Source organism: Dasypus novemcinctus, assembly GCF_030445035.2.
Source record: "Dasypus novemcinctus isolate mDasNov1 chromosome 11 unlocalized genomic scaffold, mDasNov1.1.hap2 SUPER_11_unloc_1, whole genome shotgun sequence".
NCBI classification, from domain to species: domain Eukaryota; kingdom Metazoa; phylum Chordata; class Mammalia; order Cingulata; family Dasypodidae; genus Dasypus; species Dasypus novemcinctus.
The window spans coordinates 1,206,361-1,230,632 of NW_026688125.1; the positions used below are offsets into that span (position 1 = coordinate 1,206,361).

Consider the following 24,272-nt stretch of genomic DNA (forward strand, 5'->3'; position numbering starts at 1 on the left):
AACCATCAATACCTACCTGTGTTCTGAGATGGTTCAGCTAATCATGGAGAAATGAAGAGATGCAATGAAGGATGCATTGACACAAGTGTCAATGACTTTGCTTATCCTTTTGTAATTGCCAGTGGCTTTGCAGCTTTTGTCAGCCTTCATGGTGAAGAGGCTGTAAAAGGGATATTGTAACATCGATTGCAAGATGACTCCACCACAAAAGAGTTATACTCAAAAAGCCAGTAGCAGGGACCTTGAATGTTTCCTTTAACAGGTTTATTCTCTTACCAGAGCTGTCCCAGGCCCACCAATCCCCAATGCACAGCAGGTCGTCAGAGTGACCAACACCATGGCTTTCCTTGAAAACTGATGGGGCATTCTGACTTCAAGATCCACCTTCAGAGTCCTGAATACTAACAAATAAAAAAATGTAAATCTTTTATTTTCAATTTACTGGGTGCATTATACATGTCAGCCTTCCTTCCTAAGTATGTGATAAAGTAAATAAATAGCATGAAGTATATTATATATATAATATATAATATAATAATATAATATAATATAATATATATTCCCTAAAAAGTATGCTGAATATTTTGAAACAATTCTTGCTTTGTATTATTTAACCATTTGGATGGGCCACATTGGTGTTATGTGGTTAGTTTGTATTTCCTGTTGACTTAAAATATAGCTCTCCTGTTTAATGTAGAGCATTGGTGGTTGGCTGTGTTTTCCTTGCTCTTTTCCCAAAACACACATGTCAATCCCATCTATACCACTGATTGATAGTTGTAGTGATTCATTTAGAAATTGAGGACACCGTCCCACAGAAGGAAATGCACAATTGCTGGGTATTTGACTCATCCTCTTTGGAGAATTTGCTCTCTATGTCTTCCCACCTCCTGAGAATTATTGATGTGATATACTAAAACATAGCTGAGGAAACAGTGTTTTAGTCTGCTAAGCTACAACAATGCAACATACCAGAAATGGACTAGATCTTACAATGAAAATTTATTATCTTACAAGCTTAGAGATTTGGGACTGAGAAAAATGTCCAAATCAATGTGCCATCAGCTGAGAGAATGTCCCTAAAGACCGGCTGCCAATGACCTTCGCTTCTTTTGTCACATAGCAAGGCAATGGTGGTATGTGCTGGGCTTTCCTTCTTCTCTGGTTTTCATTGCTTCAGCTTCTTGCTTCTGGCTTTCTTTCTTAGCTTCTTGGTCTTTCTCTTTATTTCTCTCAGTGTATTCACCCCATTTATAAAGGACTCCATTAAGAGGATTAGGAACCAGCCTGGGTCACAACTTAACTGAAGTAACCTAATCAAAAGGGCCCACCCTCTCTAAGTTCACACCCACAGGAATGGACAGCTTTAAGAACATGATTTTCTGGGGTACATGCAGTCTCAGACAACCACAAACCGTTTGTTAGCTTTAGACTTTTTTCTGATGCTGTGAATGCATTCTCTGTTGGCAGTAGATGACTTGGATGTAAAAGAAAAAAAAAATTAAGATTTATTTATTTCTCTCCCCTTGCTCCCCACCCCAGATGTCTGTTCTCTGTTTTCTGTGTCAATTTGCTGCATATTCTTCTTTATCTCCCCTTTTGTTGTTGTCAGCAGCACAGGAATCTGTGTTTATTATTTGTTGTTGTTGTGTCGTCTTGCTGCATCAGCTCTCCGTGTCTGTGGCACTATTCCTGGGCAGGCTGAACTTTCTTTTGCACTTGGTGGCTCTACTAATGGGACACACTCCTTGTGCATGGGGCTCCCCTATGCGGGGGACAACTCTGCGTGGCAAGGCACTCCTTGAGGGCATCAGCACTCTGCATGGGCCAGCATGCAGATGTCTAGGAGAAGTGTTAAGTTACTCCTTCCTTCAGCAGAAGGTAAAAGTAAGTGCAAAGTGCATGATATTGGAAAAGAAACTATTAGATCAGTGATATGCTTGTACAACCATCCTGCCTCCTGTTGTTTGCTAATATTTATTCCTTAGTTTAAGTTCTGCCTTTTGAAGAAATTCTGAATAGCCAAACTCGCACTTTTTTGTATGACAGCCTTCAGAATATTTGGACTTGCTCATTTATCTTAAGTTTAAACATTCTCTACTTTGTCACTCTGCATGTGCTCAATAAATATGGTTTCTTTTTTTAAAGTTTTTTTTGAAGATACATAGATCACACAAAATGTTGCATTAAAAAATAGGTTCCCATATACGCCATTGTCCACAACCCCTACTCATCCCACATTGACAACTGCTTTCATTAATGTGGTACACTCATTGCAGTTGATGAGTACATTTTGGAGCACTGCTACACAGCATGGATTATAGTTTATGTTGTAGTTTACACTCTCTCCCAGTCCATTCATTGGGTTTTGACAGGATATATAATTTCCTGCATCTGTCCCTGCAATATCATCAAGAACAGCTCCAAGTCCCCAAAATGCCACAGTATCACACCTCTTTTTCCCTCTCCCTGCCTTCAGCAACTCCCATGACCAATGTCCCCACATCAATGATATAATTTCCATTGCTAGAGTCACAATAATTCTGCAGTAGAATATAGTAGAATACCTCTCCATTATGAATTAAGCAAATCAAACTCTCAGAGAGTTAGAGACTGGAAGATAGGCTTACAGAAAATAGTTGGTGAGAGAAAGGTTGTGAGTTGACACCCACATGGGGGAAACCTATGATAAATTAGAGGTAAGTAGTTGTGCATGAAGGGATACAACAGGGGCATAGGGACACTACTGGGTCTGGCTTTGGATGCTTGAGGTGAGGATGGGTCAGATGGTCCAAGGAATTGGGGGGAGGGTTGGGCAGAGCAGGAGAACAGAATAGATTGTCAGGTAGTGGTTGAAACTGTAATCATGAGAAACCTCTTTAGAAAATATAATAAGGAAGGGTTACTGGTTTAAGGTGTTTGATGCATCTTCTGGTACAGTGTGCACCTGGGTCAGGCTTCTAGGGAATGTGTAAGTGCTCATCATGTCATAGTGTGTTATATAAGTGAGTGTAGACCCATACAATGAGTGGGAAGGCTTCATGACCGCATCCTGGGGAGGCCTGATATTCTCCCACAGAGGGGAGGGTGTCTCTCGAGCATAGGTGGCTCCCAGTGGGGGAGGGCAGACCAGTGTGTCAAGCCCTCAGCATTCTTGCAAGTATCTACAAATCTTGTCCTTCAAGAAGTGAAGCTTGGGTGTCAGTGTGGGCCCTAAGGGCAGGGGGAGAGAGGAATAGAGTAATTGGGAGAGGAGATCACTTGGGGGCAAGGGAAGTGTTCTGCATGATCCTGAAATGATGGATACAGGCTATGTTAGATATCACCAAAAATTTATAAAGGGTTTATAGCCTAAAATGTAAACCATAATGGAACCATGGCTGATACCTAATCTTTCAACATATGTAATTGGATTCTTAAAAAAAAAAAAAAAAAGGAGCACGCTATTGATGTATGCAATAGTTTGGATGTAACTTAAGGGCTTTATCCTGAGTGGAAAAAAATTGAGTTCTATACCTGTATATTTACATACAACTCTGGAGTAAACAATTGCAAGCATTGTTTACTATGAAATATAAACCCTGGGGAGGACACTGATAGTGTACAGTGAGGTGGCTGTGGACAGTGGAATGTGTGTGTGTGTGTGTGTGTGTGTGTGTGTGTGTGTGTGTGAAGATGTGTGGTTGGGGCGTGTGTGAATTTGTAAACATCAAGCAGACATGAGGGCAGCAAATTGGACTTCTCCTCCAAAGGCTTCCTCCATTACTGACCATCTTGGGAGAATATACAACACTTCAAATCACAAACTCTGCCCTTCCAAATGTTCCCAAAGAAGAGATAGAAACCAGGAGAAGAAGTAAAAATTCAGTGGAATAAAGCCTAGTATGTGCCAAGCCTTCTGGTGGGCTTTGGTAAATGGTTGTCAGATGGTGGTCAATGAGGAAGTTCAGGCAGGATGACCCTTCAGGCAGTCCTCACTCTGCAGGCTCAGGGACACATTTTAGGAATAGGGCAAGGAACAGTGTTTGGACAACACCAGAATCTCCCACCTGCTGTCAACTGTTTAACCAAAACAAGGATGGGAGATGGAGAGACACCCAGGTATGTGAAAACATGAGAGCAAAACCAAAAAGCCCTGGACTAAATGTGATGGTGAAATCTGTCCCCGACTGAGAAGAGAGACCACAGGACAGTTGAACTAGTTTCTTACAAACAGGATTCATTTACTATTTCAAACATCTTGAGGTGAACTATGTTAAATCCATTTTCCAATAAAGAACTTGGAGTGGAAAGGACTTGGTGACTTTCCCAAAGTCATACAGCAGTGAATGATGGAGCAAGGGCTCTCTCTTTTGTTCCCTCAATATATTATCAATTAGTGACTGATGTGGTCACTGATTTACACACCAGGAAGCAGTATGGGAACACATGATGAGGATGCTCTACCCAAGTGGAGCCTGCATGACATGGTGCTTAGGAATCTTCTAGACATTTGTTGCTTGGTGCCCAGCCCTTATCATACTGCCTCTGTGATATACAGCCTATGAGTCCCACATCACTTTCGTGAGGTCCAGCTTGGAACAGAGAGAGGGCATCAGCTGGGGAAAGCATGGCCAAGTATAAAATTCCATTACAGAAAGGACAGTAGAGGGCAGACAGCCCCTGGATGCTGCTTTCTTTGGAAAAAGAAGTAGAGGTGAAGGAGAAATTGTGGGCAGAATTATGGGTAATATGTGAAGATGACAAGAGGAGAGGGTCCTGATATGTGACTATTTCTATCCCAAGCTCTTTGCCAGCAGCAAGCATGGGTGCCGGAACCCTTGGTAAAAGGGCAACCTTATCGCCTATGTGATGGGACACCACCCTGCAATGCAACCCCAGCTGTGTGTGCTGAGCTGTCCCAGAGGACACACCCTGGAAGTCATGGATTGCCTGAAACCACAAAGTCAATGGGGAAGGAATCAGAACTTAGAATTTAGAGAAGGCAGCACTGGCCAGGAACAAGGGTTTGTGTCAAGGAATCTCAGAGTCTGTCAGGGCTGACAGAATGAGTCGAGAGACTGAACCATGGACACCTCAATTTGAGAGGTTAATTAGAGATTGGAGGGTGACAAAAAAACTTTCAGTACAAAGAGGGTGTGCAGCGTATCTCCTTGATCTCAAGTTTTTTTCCTGACTGTATCCTCATAGGACACTTACCGCTTAATTCAGGTCCAGAACATGTCCACCCAGTGCTCAGCTAAATTCTCCACACACCCCCAGAATCAAATCCTAGTCACTAAATCCCAGATCCCCAGGCTGTCTAACTGCTCTAACCATGGGCCCGGACAAGAGCCCAGGTAGGGGGGTGATTGAGTGCCTCAGCCCTTCTCCACCTTCCTCCCAGCTTAAATATACCCTGCACATGCAGGGCAGCCCACGGCATGCTAAACAAATCAAACCATTTATTTTTCTGTTTCTTTTTTTACAATGAAGTTGGTTTGACTTTCATTGGAAAGAAACAATTTTAGACATGAGTGTAATTTTCTACCTGTGTTCCATATAAAAATTTCAGTCATTATTTGGGGAGGAGAGGGAGCAGTGTTTGTGGAGTGATCCTCAGAAGAGCCCAAAAATTCCTGATGTCAGTCCCCTTGGCTACAAAAATGAATCTCTCCCCAGCTACTTGGACAAGACTCATTCTTGTACCGAAATACACAAAGCAACTTCATATCCTCCATCCCTATATCATATTGCATACAAATACATTTTGATGGACTTGTGAATCTTCTTTTACCCCACATTCTTTTTCTGTCCTTATTAGCATTAAGAAATAGGCCAAGTCTAATAACACATTTAGTAATCCTGAGTCTTAATGTCCCTGGGAAGCAGGCTTGGAGGTGTCTACTCAAACCAACCACACAACACATGGCCTGCATGTACTGAGGACCATGGAAGCACCAACGTCTACATCCTTTAGGTAAGGAAAGCACAAGAACACTTGGGGAAGGTGTTGACTCACATATCAATTATAGAAAATTAGCTGATATTCCAGAAACCAAAAAGGTAGAAGAGCAACTTTCCATGAGGAAAGTATTAGGAGATACAGATAATATCCTGATGGCCATCCACTGATGGCCACCCACAATGGAGCCAGAGCTTGTGAGAAGGCATAAGGAAAGACCAATGGGGACTTGTCACTAAACAGGAAGACCATGAAATTTCTCTTTTCCCAGGAGCAGGCTGAAAGAATATAGACTGAAGCAGGAGGGCAGAACTAGGCCAGTCACCTGTGGATCCACCGAGACTGCAGCCATCCATATTTCTCCACCTTCAACACCCCACCATCCCTGAAGTAGCAATGTTGGACATATGCAATAATGCAGAACTGAGAGCATTTTAAATAAAAATTAAGTTTATATAAAATTTCTATAAAACTCCCAAAACCCCCACTCCTCCTACCCTACCAAGGGTATCATAGTCATATTGGAAAGTCTTTGAAGGCACTCACTGTCCTCCCCACAGTCTCTAGAAATGCCAAGGAATAACAGTAGGACCAGGAAGCAGCATGTAGAGTCATTTGGTTTAAGCAAGAGGAAATCTACTGTGGGGGTCCACAATGAAAGGTCTGTTATGAGGAGAGTTTGGCCCCTGCTCCCTACTCTCCACATCGGGGCTTCTTTCTAGGATCCAAAAGTTGGTCACACCTTCTTTTTTGAGAGTGAGAGGATTGACTGGCACCCAGCACCAACATTTGCCCCTGCGAAGCCCCAAAGTCAGCTATGAGGTGGGATTTTCTTCCAGCAGAAGATGGACCTTCAACTAAAGCTGTGTCTGGAGACTTGGCATCAGGATGAGGAGTTTGATTGTGACCTCTTTTCAGAGATGATACAGACAGGGATTCTCCACGTGCTCTCTTGATTCCAGAGGTGTGATGGCCTGAGTGAGCAAGGGGACTCTTGACAAGTCCCCATGACAGCAGTTGATGTGGTGGTTTCAAGAGGAATGCAAGGCTGGGGAGCTCCTCATCCTCCTCTTCACTGGACCCATCTGCAGGCTTGGATTTGGTACTTATTGGAAAGGTTTCTTGCAGAGCCATCTCATCTCTGCTTCCAAATCTAAGGGAAGAGTGTCTTTGGTGTTGGTGATGATAAGACATTTGTTTCTTTATGATTTGTGGATCGTCTTGACACCTTGGAGAGACAGCAATGTCTTTAGGGAGGTCCAGGCTGTTGTCTGCTCTGCCATCTCAATGTAGGGCATCAGTACTGACTTGAATCCCCAGAAGTTGGCCATGGTCAGCTTTACTCTCTGCACCATTGCTAGACTTGCATGTGGAAGCAACTGTGTCCAATTCAGGTATATCATAATTTGGAGGTGCTTCCATACCCTCTACATCTTTCAAGGACAGCAGATGCTTTTCAACCAACTGTTGTCAAGGAAATAGACAATTAATAACTGCAGATGTTTCTCATATGAGGTGGCTGAATGTGTGGTGAAGATGACTGCACTTGAGCAGAAGGGAGGTAGGTTTTGTAGACATATATTATAGCTTATTCTGCCCATCTTCCTATGCATTGTTCCCAAACTTTCAGTCCTAACCACACCTACCCCATACCTCTCCATAATTTCCTCCCTACTGGTTCTCCATTTGCCCCCACACCTTCCGCTATTTTTCTCCAGAAGCCATGCCGCCCAAGACAAAGTAGGTTAGACAAGGTCATGTAGATTACATGTTGTGAGGCCGTCCCACCCTTGGTTTACCTGGGTGGGCGTGAGTCCTTCCTCTTGCTGCAGCTCCTCTGTTAGGGACAAGAATTCTACATGTGCTCCTGGGGAAAGCAATTCTGCTAGGAATCGAGGGTGAATGACAGCCTCCACCTGGGAACAGTAATAAAAGGGGATTGAGCACACTTGAGAAGGAGCCACCTGTCGGTTTTGGAAGCAGGAGGGAAAGCACTGACACTGCACCTCAATCTGCAATCTGTGGATGTTTTGGATGATGACCTCCACCAGGTACACATAGAGACAATCACACATGCACACACACACAAAGACTCAAAAATACATACATGTACCCACTGCACACTGCTCAGGAGATAAGGAATAGGCCCAAGTATCAACAGACTGGGAAAGAAGCACAGGCCTGAACATCTGACAGTGCTCTAACAAGGACTCTGCTAGACACCTCTCCTAAAATCCACCCACCTTGGTGATGAAGTCTTCCTCTGCACACAGCTGGTGGATGTAGTTGAGGAGATCCGGGTTTGCATGGATTCCATCACATTCTTGCTGTCCATGTTCTTCCTCTTCCCATTCTCCATCTTCCCCCTCAGAGGCTGAGTGCAAAGGCCCCACCAGCCCATCCATGAGGTCAATGTACTCTTTTATGGCATTGGGTGGGATCTCCTTGGGGGCCTTTGTCTTCAGAGCCCACTGCTGTCTGCATTGCCTCTGGCTGGAAACCTTGGCCTTGGGCCCAGACTTTTTTGGATTGGACACTAAAGGTAGGGACAGAGGTCAAGAAGTAAAAGTGGAATGAATCTCCAGCTTTTACTTTCCAACCATATATTGGTTAGAGTAATATTTGAGGGATAGAAAATACTTCCACTTGGTTCAGGCTAATCTGAAACTACATGAACATTTATAGGATAAAATTTAAAAGATGAATGATCTTAGAGAAAGTTTCTCTTCAAGAAAAAGAGGAACTTGTGATATTGAAAGCTATCTCTTCATCCATCCCCTCATCATCAGGAATATTATATAAATATGTCCCTTTTGACAGTCAAGATGAGAGTGTAGGTATGACAGCTGACAAAATTGACCTAGCCCATGACAAAGGGTAACTGAGAAACTAGGTTCTCGATGGATTTCTCCTTTGGAAATACAGAAGGCAAATCTTGAAAGAAATGTAGCTCATGAGTCTTATTGCCTTCTCTCAGTCCCCTTTGCACCTAGTCTTCTGTTGGAATGTGACAAGCCATACCTGGCTTCTGGCCTTCCATAGTGCCTGGGGGCACCTGTGGATGAAGATTTGGAGGGGCTGGAGGTGGAGGGCACTGGAAACCATTCCTCTCCTCCAACATCTGAATCTGCCTCTCTTCTTCAATTTCAAACTCCCTGAACCTAGCATGGGAGGAAGGCACAGGCAGTGTTGACAAGGTGGCCTGGCCCACTGCGATGCCTACAAAAAGAGATCATCACCAACAATAGGGGAAACTAAGTGTCTTGGGAGAGCTATCAGGGTCTTGGATAAGTGCTTTTCCAAGAGGGGTTTTACTCCTGGCAGTACAACCACAGTTTGGGGGTACTTCATGAGGTCCCCACATCATCCATTCACCTACAGCAAAGCATCATCACTTAAGGGGAATGTGAAAAAAATGAATCAATTTGGTACTTGGCAGATTTTCAAAATTGGGTCTACAAGTTGTAATTGCTTGACTATACACTCTTTTAACTAGGATTGAATGGGCTTCAACAATCTTGATATAGGTTCTTGAATTAAATTTGTCATTGTGGTACATGACAGGATCACAAAGGTGGCCATCATCCCCAAGTCAAGGATGTCAGCAAAAACTATGCTGATGAGCTGACAGTAATGACGTGCTGGTATCTGGGATGTTAATATAAATAAAGGAGGGGTCAGTGCCCAGGTCTAAGAATCCTAGAGCCTTGGACCAGTAAACTGAATGAAGACATGGGGTGAAATAATGCTTGGAAAGAAAGTAGAAGGAAACATTATGGAGGGGATTCAATTTCCAATGCTGTCCTGTTTAATTTTTTTTGTTATTACTTTGTGTTTTCGCCAAGAGTTTAACATGCAGTTGAACAAATTGTTCACAGGATATCTGAGATCCTGGCTTCCCCTAACCAACCTCATCCAACATAACTCATCTGGAATGACAGGGAACCATTTGGACATGATCTTGTGAGGAGAGGTGGGCCCAAAGTTCTATGCCAATAGGCTCCAGCTGCCCAGACACCCAGACAGGCAGAAACATGTCTTGTAAAGCATGTCACCTCTGCAAAGTACCTACAACCTAGAGGCTTAAAGTCATCAGAATCTGTAGGAATTACCCTCAACCCCATCCTAAGACCTTCAATTTCATGACATCTGCAGACGCAGTGTCAGAGAAGGGTTGAGCATCCTATGAAAGAAAGGTGAAAAACCGTCCAGTACTAAATGTGAAAGTGACTGCACAGAGGAGTTGGTCCTTCAATTTCCAGGGAAGAGTGACCTAGTTGACACCCCCTCTCTAAGTATCCCTTCTATTGACCAGCAACAAAGCAAGACCCCTGCCTGGCTTCATCCTCCCCAATCACACCCAGCCACAAAACCTCGCAAATTAACAAGGATCCCTGGATCACTTTGAGGCCATGTCGTAGTAGATCATCCAATCAAATTTGCTTGTGTGCCACCACTCCTGCACGGCCCTCTGTGGTCCCTCTTCCAGGATCATGGTAGGCTTCGAATGGGCCAGTGGTCGAAGCACTGGGCTAAAATCCCCCTTGTCAGTAATATTCTACATGCACCTTCTCCTACCCCTTCCTGATACTACCCAGCCAACATCACCTGAACCCCATCCCATCTATCCACCATCTGCCCCTTCATGATCTCCTTTCTATGTGTACCCTGTGATTTTTTTTAAAGATTTATTTATTTATTTAATTCCCCCCCCCCCCGGTTGTCTGTTCTTGGTGTCTATTTGCTGTGTCTTGTTTCTTTGTCCGCTTCTGTTGTCGTCAGCAGTACGGGAAGTGTGGGCGGCACCATTCCTGGGCAGGCTGCACTTTCTTTTCACGCTGGGCAGCTCTTCTCACGGGCGCACTCCTTGCGCGTGGGGCTCCTTGCGCAAGGGGGACCCCCTTGCGTGGCACGGCACTCCTTGCGCGCATCAGCACTGTGCATGGCCAGCTCCACATGGGTCAAGGAGGCCCGGGGTTTGAACCGTGGACCTCCCATATGGTAGACGGATGCCCTAACCACTGGGCCAAAGTCCGTTTCCCACCCTGTGATTTTAAGTACATCTGCCTTGTATGATCCCTGACCGAATATTGAATATCAATACAAGGAACAACAATGAAATGATTGTTTTGGAATCTCTGACTTCCCTCTGTATCTTCAATGGCATTGTGTAGTGAATGAACTGGGAGAGCACTTTACAAGGAGATTCCGGGCCTATTCCCAGGGGCCAAAGCTAAGTAAACAACTTCCCAGGTGACTATTAGGTGATGAGTGCTTTGGAAAACAGAGTGTTGCTGTGGGGGGAGTGGGGGGTGGGGGCGGTGGGGTTGATTGGGACCTCATATTTTTTTAATGTAATTTTTAAAAATAAATAATTAAAAAAAAAAGAATATGAAGAGGAGTTAGTATGCAAAGCCAAGAGTTGTTAAAGCCCATGCCCATGGACAGCCACGGGCTGCCTCAAGATACAGAAGATCATGCTGCTGCCTGCATTTGAGAGTTTGCTCCAAGAGTGTTCAAGAATGTGGGAGAATCATTAAGACTCTTCAGCTGGAAATTTGGGGGACTTCCTTGAATTCTTCCCTGGGGCAGGAGATACTTTTGGGAGTTCAAAAATCGAAAAGCATTGTGTAAATAAAAATTAAGTGTCTTGTTATTTGATATAGGCTCTATTGCGGTTGACACAATTTTACTGGGGGCAGTGCAGAGCAGAGACGGATGGCAGTTCACGGTGTGAAAAGAGGAAAATATTACCATCACGGTTTCTGCCTCACAGTCACAACAGCCCATGGACTTGGGCCACATTGCTAATCATTCATTCACACTCTTTAGTTAGGATAATTTTGCCTTTTGTGAGCTCTTTTGCTCTTCTTGTCCTTTCAAAATCCTAAAATAATATAACAATTTAAAAAAGTAAGAATTACAATAAAAAGAAAAAAGACTAGTTATCATGTAAGGTAGGAAAGCATGAGAAATTGTGTCTATGAAGTAGTTTGTCTATTAGCTCAGGTAAACATCTAAGCAATACTCTGCAATAAATGGAATAAACCCTTACAGATAAGGTTACCAAGTGAGGTAACCTCTCCAGGATTACAAATCAAGTTGGAGCCAAGTACTTCACAACTCTACAGTTTTTACCACCTCCCAGTTCTAACTGGGATTCTCCAGAACAATGTGTATGGGGGAAAAACTAGACTTATTTGCCTGATTGCTGTGGATTTTGCTTTCTCTGGACAACGGATGCTCAAATCTTGTGCTGGAAGGTAGAGTGCAAGGGGAAGAGTGTGGTGTTTGTAGTCACACCTCAATTCAAATCATGGCTCCTCACTCAATGTCAGGACACCCCTTGGATTGTTAGTTTTTATATAAATGGTTACTAGGATAATGATACCAAAGTAGAGAATGGCTGGACCCCCAATAGAGGGAGGTATCAATTGAGATAAGACACCTGAAAATCAATCATAAACCAGAAATAGATCTTCTCTCCTCATGACCTACTGTCAAGAAATTCTGGAGACATTAACCTGGGGTATCCATCCCCTAGTCCTCTGTATCTGAATGGTGCAAAACAGTCAAATGTGTCTCCAAGAGGAAGCCACTCACATGAGAAAGCAGGAAAGAGCTTCAGCATCAGGACTTAGGCGAATGTGCCTCCAGGCCAGGGACTTGAAGCACTGCCAACATTGGAAGTTCTGGGTAACAACACTCTTGGGGTTACAGGAGTCATCCTTGGATTGGTTGGAGGGAGGACCTCTCTCCATGGAGGCCTCCTGTGGCCTGAAGAAAGCATTCCCTGGAGGAATACTGGGGTCATCTGGGCAGCTGGTGGTGGAGCTTGAGGAGGAAGGCCTGGGGTCCAGCCTCCCTCAGCAGACTGGGTGCACCCCACAGCTGAGGCTGCGATCAAGGACTCCAGAGAAGAGACCCTCAAGATCCCAGGAGGGGCATGCTGAGCACCCCCACAGAGGATCCTTGGGTCACTTGAAATGTGGGGCATCTGAGGAAGGACAAAGGGCTGAGTAGGAGGGGGCTCTGCTGGTCCCCGTAGTTTTGTGATTTGAAGAATGATCTTCTCACCTCCAGTCCCACTGGGGACAAGGCCCCCACTTCCTGTCACCAACTGTGGCCTGGGGAATGCAGGCAGCAGCAGAGAGCTGCCAGGAAGGAAAGATGGGGGTAGGTGCTGCCCCCAGGGAGGTGGGGGCGGTGGGCCAGGAATGGGTGAAGGGATTGGCAGGGCAGTGCCAGGATACAGGGAGACTCCAGAGTTCATGGTCTTGTCTGGTCCCAGCACTGGAGATGCTGTCGAGACAAGAAAATGAGTGGATTTAGAGGCCACAAAGGCAACACTCTTGAGGCTATCTGGAGCTGTCCTTTATTCACTAGGAAATTGAGAGCTGGAAAAAGTGCTTATTAAAAATTTCTTCACCTACGCAGCTCTGGATCTATGCAGACATAACTAAGATAGCTTTCTCTTAATCCAATCTTAATAGTTACTCTTTCTCCTTAGCTCCTAAGAGGACATCAACCAGACCTTCCCAGTTCCGGTTACAGGAACAAGAAGAATGAAATATCAACTGAAGGCAAAACCAGAGAATAGCATCAGAAGCACCAGTACCTGAATCTAAACTGTCACTGATAAATCACAGAAACTGAGTGATTGTGAGTTTAACATGCTTGAGATAAAACACAGGACTGGAAAATTGCAGGTACCCTCCTCACAAGACCCCTGGAAGGTCTAAAGTCATCACTTGTTTCTTGTTTTGGACTTGCTTTTCTTTTCATCTCTCCCCTGGGTGTTTCCCTATACAAATTCAAGTTCCCATTCTCACTTTGAACTGGTTTTGGGAAGATTATCCCAGTTCCTTGCTTGTGTATTTGCAATAAATCACCTTCTCACTGAGAGACGTGTTTCTTCTTTGTGGTGCTGGAACAGGCATGCCGTTCTGTTGAAATGGCCATGCATATGTCAAGAGAGCAGAGCTTTGAATTTCAAAAAGTGAGCAGGCACCTAGGTGGAGGAAATTCAGAATAGCACCTGTCCCTCTAGTGATTTTAGGTTCTAGAACTCCAGATCAGGGTTTTCCCATAAGAGAACTTGCTCCCATTCAGTGAGGCTCCCAGACCTCTGAGTGTGAAGGAGAAAGAAGCACGTGCTATCAGGACAGCCCCTCTCTGAGGAAATCGCTACCAGAAATTCAGCCAGACTCAATATTTGGTGAAGGCATTCAGTCAGCCTCTTGACCAAAGAGCTGTTGTCAAGGAATTCTTTGGGAAAAATACCCCTCAGCATGCTCATGAGCAGATAAGGGATGTTCTTTTGGGTAAGTTCTAGGCAGCACAAGGTAGTTATAAAGGTGGAAAATTCTTAAGATTATGTTCTGCATCATCTCTTCAGACTGTTACCAATACTACTATTACTTCTAGCACTATTGGTGATAGAGTAACATATACCTAATTGTATCTCTTCTCCTTCCCCTCTTCAGAAAGAAACCACCCTTCATTGAGTGTTTTACTGAAAACAAATAGCAGCCACTATCTATTCCATGACCATGAATTATTCATGGACTATGAGCAACATCTTCACCTCAACTTTAAAATGAAGAGCTGAGGGTTCACCGTGAGGAATTAGAGAAGATGAATTGGTTGAACACCTGAGTTTACACAGTTTAAGAAAAAGTCATAAAATCCAGGTAAACCCGATCTGTAAAACTAGCTAAAGTTACCACAAGTGCCCTGGACACATTGAATCAAAGAAAACATTTGCCAGGAGTGAAAGCAAAAGGCCTCTGGGCTGGTAGGAGCTTAGAGGCTCTGGGCTGGGACAGTTAGAGTAACTTCCAGGCTGCCTGGATATATCCAGACAGACAGGATATTTCTCTGCTAACTTGGCCACGATGAACTCTACCAAAAAGTTTTTTTACGTTAGACCATTGATTCTAACTGTCCCCATAGGATCTCATTTACCCCAGGTCATATTCTTCCAGTAAAATCATACATTCTCAGGTGCGTGAAGTAATGACAAAGGGTGGAGACAAGCCTCTCTACACTACCACACAACATAAACCCACTACCATTTAATGAACTTGTTATGTGGTTTTTTTCTAGAGAGAAACTCTTCCTGCATCCAAACTTTCTCATACCTATTGTAGCCCTCTCACATATCTAAATGTACCTCTAAGGAGACCCCTTCCTCAACTCTAAGTCTTGGCTTTCTAACCTACCCCACCAATTTCCAGGTGAGAGGTTCTTGGTGGAGTCCAGTGATTTCTCCTTCCTCAAGATTCATCTCAAATCTTGTTCCAAGAAGATGGGTCAAATGTGAATTTATATGGATTTGAAGGATATCAGGGACCCTGATAACACAACACCTTATCCTAAGTGCTTACCTTTTGAAGTCACCTCGGTATGCTTGGACATGGACCACCACTATCTGACAACCTCTAGCAAAGATTCATTTCTTTTTTTTTTTTATATTGACTTTGTAATAATATTACATTAAAAATATATATGTGAGGTCCCATTCAGCCCCACCCCCCCACCCCCCCAACAACACTCGTTCCCATCATCATGACACATCCATTGGATTTGGTAAGTACATCTTTGAGCACCTCTGCACCTCATAGACAATGGTCCACATCATGGCCCATACTCTCCTCCATTCCATCCAGTGGGCCCTGTGAGGATTTACAATGTCCGGTGATTACCTCTGAAGCACCATCCAGGGCAGCTCCATGTCCCAAAGACGCCTCCACCTCTCATCTCTTCCTGCCTTTCCCCATACCCATCGTCCACCATGTCCACTTTTCCCAATCCAATGCCACCTCTTCTATGTGGACATTGGATTGGTTGTGTCCATTGCACCTCTATGTCAAGAGGAGGCTCAGATTCCACCTGGATGCTGGATGCAATCCTCCCACTTTCAGTTGTAATCACTCTAGGCTCCATGGTGTGGTGGTTGTCCTTCTTCAACTCCATCTTAGCTGAGTGTGGTAAGTCCAATAAATCAGATTGTAGGTGCTGGAGTCTGTTGAGGCTCAGGATCTGGCTATCACATTGTCAGTCCAGAGATTCAAATCCCCTAAATATATCTTAAACCCCAACATTAACTGCACCTCCAGCACATTAGCATGAAAGTCTTATGAAGGGAGATCCCATCTGAGTCCAGATTCATCACACATAAACAAGATTCATTTCTACGCCCTGAGAGTGAACCGCTGCCAACAGATTCTCAGGAATCCACGGAAAGGGTGGAGAAGTTTGAATCTCAACAGGACTAGAACGGAGCACTCAGACATTCTACAGGGGGGAGGGGCAGAGGGCAGTTGGGCTTGAAGTGGGGGAGGGTAGAACTTCATCCAGGACTCTGACAGGGGAAATTGCAGGTGGTCCCTTCAATGTATACTGAGACAGCACAATTATTATGGACTTTGTTAGAGCAATTTATTGGTTTGTGGTAAAATTCAGGTAGAAGGAAGAGGTTGATTTTATTTAAAAGAGCAGAACCAATTATATTATTTCCATAAGAAACCCACTTTACATTTATAAACACAGGTTTTCATGTAAAGATCTAAAAACAGAAATTTGGAATGACTGTGTTAACATTAGAAAAATCATATTTTGGAGCAAAGAAAATTACAAGGGATAAAGTGAAACACTTCAATATAAAAAAGAGTTCAATTCATCAAGACTATATATTGTTTAATTCAAACTACATGAAAAACTGTTGCTACTACTGAATGAAAAAACAGAAAAATCAACAATTTTATTTGGCTATTTCAAAACTCACCCTAAAAAATAATAGAATGTAAGCAGAAAGTCATTAAAAATATAGAGAAGACTTGACCTATCTAATCAACAGCAGAACCAAAAGATATTTATAAAACACTCTACCAAAGAACTGCAGAATAAAATGTCTGCATGTGTGTATGAAATATTTGAAAAGAGTATATTCTGAGTCATAAGACAAATTTCAAAAATTATAAGTTATTGAAATCAGGCAAAATATATTATTTTAACCTACAGAAATAAACAAGAAAACTATATGGACCTACTTCAGAGTGGCAGGAAGCTCAGATCATAGACAGTGGTTTCATTTCATTCTTGTACTTCTTGATATCTTGTATACCAGTAGTATGTAGCAGCAGGGTCACTTTAGAACAATTAAAATGGGCAGCACTCCCTCTGTTATCATGTGAAACTCTACCCATTATGTCAATACCCAACAAACATCCAAACATATGTTTATAACTTATATGCATGTCCTGGAAAACTCCCTCCCACCCATGCATCCTCCTTAAATGACATCCTACATAGTGTTCCTCCTCTGCCATAGTTGAACCCCTCTGTGATTCAAAACTTTTTTTTACTTTTTGCCTTTCATCACTGTATTAGGTGTTGCTCTATATGTAGAGTGGCAAGGCAATCTTTTCCATTTATTCCTGTGTCTGCATCCTTTTTTAAAATGATGTTTTCAAAAAAGTTTTAGATCACAGTAAAGTCACATTTAGAATATATAGAACTCCCATATACACAACATCAAACCCTTTTCCCCCTTCCCTAGCAATGATCTTTTTAAACGTGGATGTCACATTTGCTGCAACTGATGTACAAATATTGATACATAGCTACTAACCATGGTTTCATTATGGTTTACATTTTAGACCATACACTTTTATAAAATTTTGGTGAAATTTAACATGGTCTGTATCCATCATTGCAGGATCATGCAGAACACTTCCATTGCCACCAGTTAAACCCTCTTCATTCCATTCTATTCCTCTCTCCCTTTCCATTGGGGCCCACAGTGACAACCAAGCTTTATTGCTTGAAAGACAAAATTCATAGATACTTGCACCAATGCTGAGAGCTTGACACACTAGTCCTCCCCCATTGGGAGCCACCCAGCTCTCAAGAGATACGCTCCCCTCTATTTGAGAATGTCAGGCCTACTTTTTGGCCTGGTATAACACCTTCTCACTCATTGTGCTGGTCTCCACCCACTGATATAACACAGTATGGCAAAATAAGCACTCACATACTCCCTAGAAGCCTGCCCCAGGTGAACCCTGTGCCAGTTGCCCCTATCAAGCATATAAAAAGAAATCCTGTGTCTTGAAAATAAAAAGACAATCCATTTTAAAAATGGGCAAGAGATTTGAACAGACGCTTTTCCAAAGAAGAAATACAAATGGCTAAAAAGCAAATGAAAAGGTGCTCAACATCACTAGCTGTTAGGGAAATGCAAATCAAAAGTACAATGAGATACCATCTTGCACTCATTAGATTGGCAGCTGTTAAAAAAACAGAAGATTATAAGTGCTGGAGAGGATGTGAAGAAAGGGGAACACTCATCCACTGCTGGTGGTAATACAGAAGGATCCAACCTTTCTGGAGGACAGTTTGGCGGTTTCTCAAAAAACTAACCATAGATTTGCCATATGACCCAGCAATACCACTGCTGGGTATATACCCAGCAGAACTGAAAACAAGGACACAAACTGATATATGCACACCAATGTTCATAGCAGCATTGTTCACTATCGCCAAAAGTTGGAATCAACCCAAATGCCCATCAACAGATGAGTGGATCAATAAAATGTGATAAATACATACAATGGAATACTACTCGGCTGTAAGAACAAATACACTACAAACACGTGATAACATGGATGAATCTTGAGAACCTTATGTTGAGTGAAGCAACCCAGGCATTGAAGGACAAATACTACATGACCTCAATGATATGAAATAAGCAAGCTGCCTCAGAGAGCTAGACTCTGGAAGATAGGCTTACAGGAAATCGGGGGTAGAGGAAGGATTTGAGTCGACGTCTGCAGGGGTGGAATCTGTGATGAGCTGGCAGTAAGTATGAACACAAAGAAGAGATAAAATGGGGGCAAGGGGTTGCCTTTGGGTGGGGCTTTGAGGGTTTGAGGGGGGCTGGGGCTGGGCGGATGGGTAATATTGCCCAAAAATTGGGGGTAGGGAGGGGCAACATACGAACATAGGAGAGTGTCAGGTGTTGGTTGAGAGTAAAATGTTGAGAAAATCGTATCAAAATATAACTAGGAGGGTTACCTGTATAGGATGCTCGGAGGGGATGGTCTGATGCGGGACGGACTCCTGGGGAATGTTTGAATACTCATTTTGCCAGAGTGGGTTGTACCATTGGGTAGAGACCCAAGTAGTGAGAGTGGGGTGGACCCACATCCTGGGGAGGACTGATGCCATCAGATAGAGGGAACTGTATCTCTTGAGAGAAAGGGTGGCTCCCAGGGCATTAGGGCAGTTGAGCAAGTCAGGCCCTGAACACTGTTGCAAGTATCTCTGGACGTGGCTCCTTGGGAAATGGAGGTTGGCTGTCACTGTGGGCCCCAAGGGGAGAGGAAAATGGATGTTGAATGGATGGAACCAAGGTAAATGTGGGGGTAAGAGAGGAGTTTCACGAGAGTACACAAGGATGGATAGAAAACATGTAATATTACACCATAAACATATAGGGGATGACAGACTAATAATGTAAACTATAATGTAAAACATAGGATAACTAAAAATTTAGAAAACTGTATATCCTAAAGTATGGACCACAATGTAAGCACAATGGGCCACAATGTAAGCACAGATGTCACCTTGTTTGAAAGCTATTGTCTCAGAGTCTGTACATCAGTTTAAGTAAATATGATATGAATAAGTTATAAGAATATTGCTGTGGAAGGGAAAAGGTTTTATGGTGGATGTGTGGGAGTACTGTATATTGTATATATGAATTACTGTGATCTAGGGCTCTTGTGAAGAGAAGCTCAATCATTAGGAAAAAAGAAAAGAAAAAGATAGGATGTAGAATTTTTCCAAATCAGTACGTATATCTATATCTAACCTTTAAACCCATCGCTATATTCCATTTTACTAGTAAGGGATCCTGACATTATATTGGGCTTCACTTTTCAGGAAGTTTTGGATCACAGAGTGGCTCAACAATGGCAGCGCAGGAATACTGGTATAGGATGTTATTGACAGGTGATATATTGTTGACAGGGAGTTATACAGGGCATATGTCCAGGGTGCATGGTAATGTTTGGATATACTCATAGTGGAAACAATTAAAAACTACAGCTGGGGGGGGTACTGGGTTACTGGCTGGGGGGGGCTCTTTCGTGGTCCCTAGGGGAGCAGTGGCAGTCCCCCAGGTGCAACAGTAAGGACCAGGAAGGAATGAGGGTCCAACAGTGAGCCCCTGATACTAATGACTATGCTTGTGAGCCTATATGCCTGAAATAAGAACAAGGCCTAGAGCAGCACTGTGCCTAGGAGTTTCCTCCTGACAGCCTTCATGTTACTCAAATGTGGCCAGTCTCAAAGCCAAACTCAGCATGTAAATGCAATGCCTTCCCCCCAGCGTGGGACATGTCACCTGGGGATGAGCCTCCCTGGCACTGAGGGATCACTACCAAGTACCAACTGATGATGAAACTAGAAAATGACCTTGAATTAAAGGTTCAATGTGGACCAGCAGAATATCCCTGTCTACATACAATAACAGGAGTTAAAAATGCTGTTTGACCTAAAGTAAGGGGGAAATGGGAAGGACAAATGAGTTTATACGGCTATGAGTCTCTAAAAAAGTCTGGAGGATGTCAGAAGGATTGCCCTTATGTACACCTGAGTAGAGTCTCAGAGACACATAAAGTAGATACAACCCCAGGTATTGGTTCTTTTGAGGGCTAAAGAGACCCACAGGTTCTATGGTCATGGCAGATGGGGTTCACTGCCATGCCAGTTGGCCCTTCTTTGGAGCTGGTGTTTCTGCGTGATGGAGCTGGACTCAGATGTGATCTCTTTTCACAAGCCTTTCATGCTACTTTACTGGAATTGTAGTTGGTGCTGGGGTTTAAGATATATCTAGGGGATTTGAATCTCTGGACTGACAATATGATAGCCAGACCCTGAGCCTCAACAGACTTCAACTCCTACACTCTGATTTATTGGACTTACCCCACTCAGCTAACAGGGAGTTGAAGAATGTCACCACACCTTGGAGCCTAGAGTTCCTACAGCTCAAAGCAGGAGGATTGCATCCAGTATCCATGTGGAATCTAAGCCTCCTCTTGACATAGAGGTGTAATGGACACAACCAATCCAAGGTCCACAGAGAAAATGTGGCATTGGTGTTGGAATAGTGGCCATGGTGGCTGCTGGGTGCAGGGAATGGGAGGAAGAGATGAGATGTGGAGGCGCTTTTAGGACTTGGAGTTGTCCTGGGTGGTGCTTCAGGGACAATTACCAGACATTGTAGATCCTCCCAGGGCCCACTGGATGGAACGTGGGAGAGTATGGGCTATGAGGTGGACCATTGACCATGAGGTGCAGCGATGCCCAGAGATATACTTACCAAATGCAATGGATATGTCATGATGATGGGATAGAGTGTTGCTGGGGGGGGGGGGGGAATGGTGGGGTGAGAGTGGGGGGGGTTGAATGGGACCTCATATTTTTTGAATGTAATATTTTTACAAAATGAATTAAAAAAATGAAAAAAAAAACCAAACAGAAGACTATAAGTGCTGTAGAGGATGTGGAGGAATGGAAACCCTCATCCACTGCTGGTAGGAATGTAGAAGTATCCAGCCATTCTGGAGGACAGTTTGGTAGTTACTCAAAAAACTAGCTATAGATTTGCCATATGACCCAGTAATTCCACTGCTGGGTATATACCTAGCACTGAAAACAAGGACACGAACTGATGCATGCACACCAGTGTTCATAGTGGCATTATTCACTATTTGCCAAAAGTTTGAATCAATCCAAATGCCCATCAAACAGATGAATGGATAAACAAAATGTGATATATACATACAATGGAATACTACTCAACTGTAAGGAGGAATACAGTACTAACACATGGGATAACATGGATGAACCCTGAGGACCTTATGTTAAGTGAAGCAAGCCAGGCACTGAAGGACAAATACTACATGATGTACCTGATAAGAATTAAGCAAATCAAGCTGTCTCAGAGAGCTAGAGACTGGAAGATAGGCTTACAGAAAATATGGGAAGAGAGAAAGTTTGTCAGCCAATGCCCACACAGGCAAAATCTATGATAAAGTGGAGATAAGTAGTTGTGCAATGAAGGAATAAGACAGAGGCATAGGGATACTATTGGGTTGGGCTTTGCAGGCTTCAGGGGGCCTAGGGTTGGGAGGATGGGTCAGATGGTCCATGGAATTGCGGGAAGGATTAAGGGGTATCATGTGAACACAGGAAATTGTCAGGTATGTTGTTGAAACTATGATGTTGAAAAATCTCTTTAGAAAATATAATAAGGAAGTGTTACTGGTTTAAGGCATGTCCTATCTCTATTTTAGCATCTCCTGGGAACTCATCAAAGACCTTCACTGGAACCCCTGGTTTGCTGCCTGCCCTGAAGAATTTGGACTTATGCATTGCCATGGTTGCATGAGGCAATTTTATAAAACTTCAAACTATTTACAGATATCCTCTGTTGGTTTTGTTTCCCTAGAGAATCTGACTAATACAGACCTTTATAAAATTTTCATTTTTGGAACCTTTATTTGATCATGGGGACTTCATAATCTAAATTGTCGGAGTTGCCAACCTGAAGGGTATCAGGAATGAATGACAAAGAGAGATTGGGATCAGGGAATCAGAGAGCATTGTAGCCTCAAGCTCATCAAACAACTTTATTGTTTACAAGGGGCTCTTTATATACCCCAGTGTATGTGCCAAGAAGCAGGCATAGGTAGCCTACATGCCAATAAGCACAAACATAGCATACATGACATTAAGAAGCAACATGTATTAACTATCAGCATTACCCATAGTCTAAGGAATTTTTAAAAATCTTATCTCAAGGCACAAAGTCTAAGTGTTCCATTCACTACAAAAGGTATGTGCTTATCTTTTCTTTCAGCCTTTAACAGTTTCATCCCATTTGCCAGGACTCTTAATTACTACATTCCTTAGGTTGCAAGCATAGCCATGGAGACAGCACATCTCTTCTTGAGAGGCCACTGTGCCTCAGTTTCCAACATCTCCCCCTTTTTGTTTTAGTCGAGGTGACCATTCCTATCTTAGGTTGCTCTCCTCTGAGAGTCTTACCTGTCATTGAATACCAGTCAAGCTCTTCAACTTGGGGATATTATTGAAGTGCCTTTGCTAGCACCTGATTATTTGCATGTCCCATGGCTGTTACACTTTGCAATTTTCTTTGAAAGCACTGTCTGGCACAGGCGAGAATCATGAGCAACAGAACAAATATGATTAACCCTATTCCTAAAGCTGACAGGAATGCTGTGATTTCCACCAATTAACTGGGTTAAATTTTGTAATATGTGAAATCAAATCTGAGAAAATATCCTTATCATTGGTTACATGAATTTGATTTTGAGACATTTCTAATATTTTCCTTTGTAATTCAATTATTTTCAGAGAGATAATACTTTTATGGCCTAATAAATGAGTCTTAATTTTTTCCATTCTATATCAGATGAATTATAGGCAAGTGGAGTTATACAGAAACTACTTTCATTCCAATTACATTTCAATCACCTTAAGTTTAAATTATACAATTGATCTCCAATATGCAAAACAGCAGATTCTAAATATTAACCTGATTATGTAAAGCTACCACAGCAGTAGCAGCAGCTGTAATGATTCCAATCAGTTCCAAAATACTTATAATAAGCAGCCCAATAAAGCATTTAGTCCATTTCAAGAATTCTTATGTAGCAATAATTGACTTTCAGAAGATAACTGCCAAATCTGCATCATTCTCACTGGTATCCAGATGCATTTTCTTCTTCTGGCCATTACTATTGTTTCTTCATCCTGCAACACACTTTCTGATAGACTATACAAATGCACCATTTTCATAAAACACTGAGTCATTCTTAAGAGTTATCTTATCAGTTATGAAAACAAATAGATCTCTAACACAGGCTTTAAAATGATATGTCTGTTTAAGCATCAAATACTGTCTTGTCTTATTTATATTTCCAAACCATTCATAAGTAGGGGCAATTCCAAGAAATATTTTCCACAAATTCTTTTGTAGGTTATGACTATGAGTGTCATTAGTCCAAGGGACTGGTATCTATTCTCTTTTGTAATGTTAGCATAAGGAGAGAGCACAAAGGCCCAAAGTCACAAAGTCCATAGGCAGACACAAGCTGTAAGTTCATAGTTCCAGAATTTGTAAAGTTAATGTGATGCATGGTAGCAATTGCCACATGTTATCTAAGGGCTGATTCCTCTCAAGAGCAGGAGGGATCTGATGTAAGTCATTGGCTGTAACATGAAGGAACTT

General features: G+C 42.9%; 1 long non-coding RNA gene across 1 annotated transcript in view; it reads left to right on the forward strand.

Annotated features, from left to right (window-relative positions):
* Positions 1-13,858, forward strand: part of LOC131277347 (uncharacterized) — a 53,419-nt gene extending 39,561 nt beyond the window's left edge. The window contains exon 4 of the long non-coding RNA XR_009184535.2: positions 13,455-13,858. This is a non-coding gene — a long non-coding RNA (uncharacterized lncRNA). The remainder of the gene's footprint in view (positions 1-13,454) is intronic.
* Positions 13,859-24,272: the final 10,414 nt, after the last annotated feature.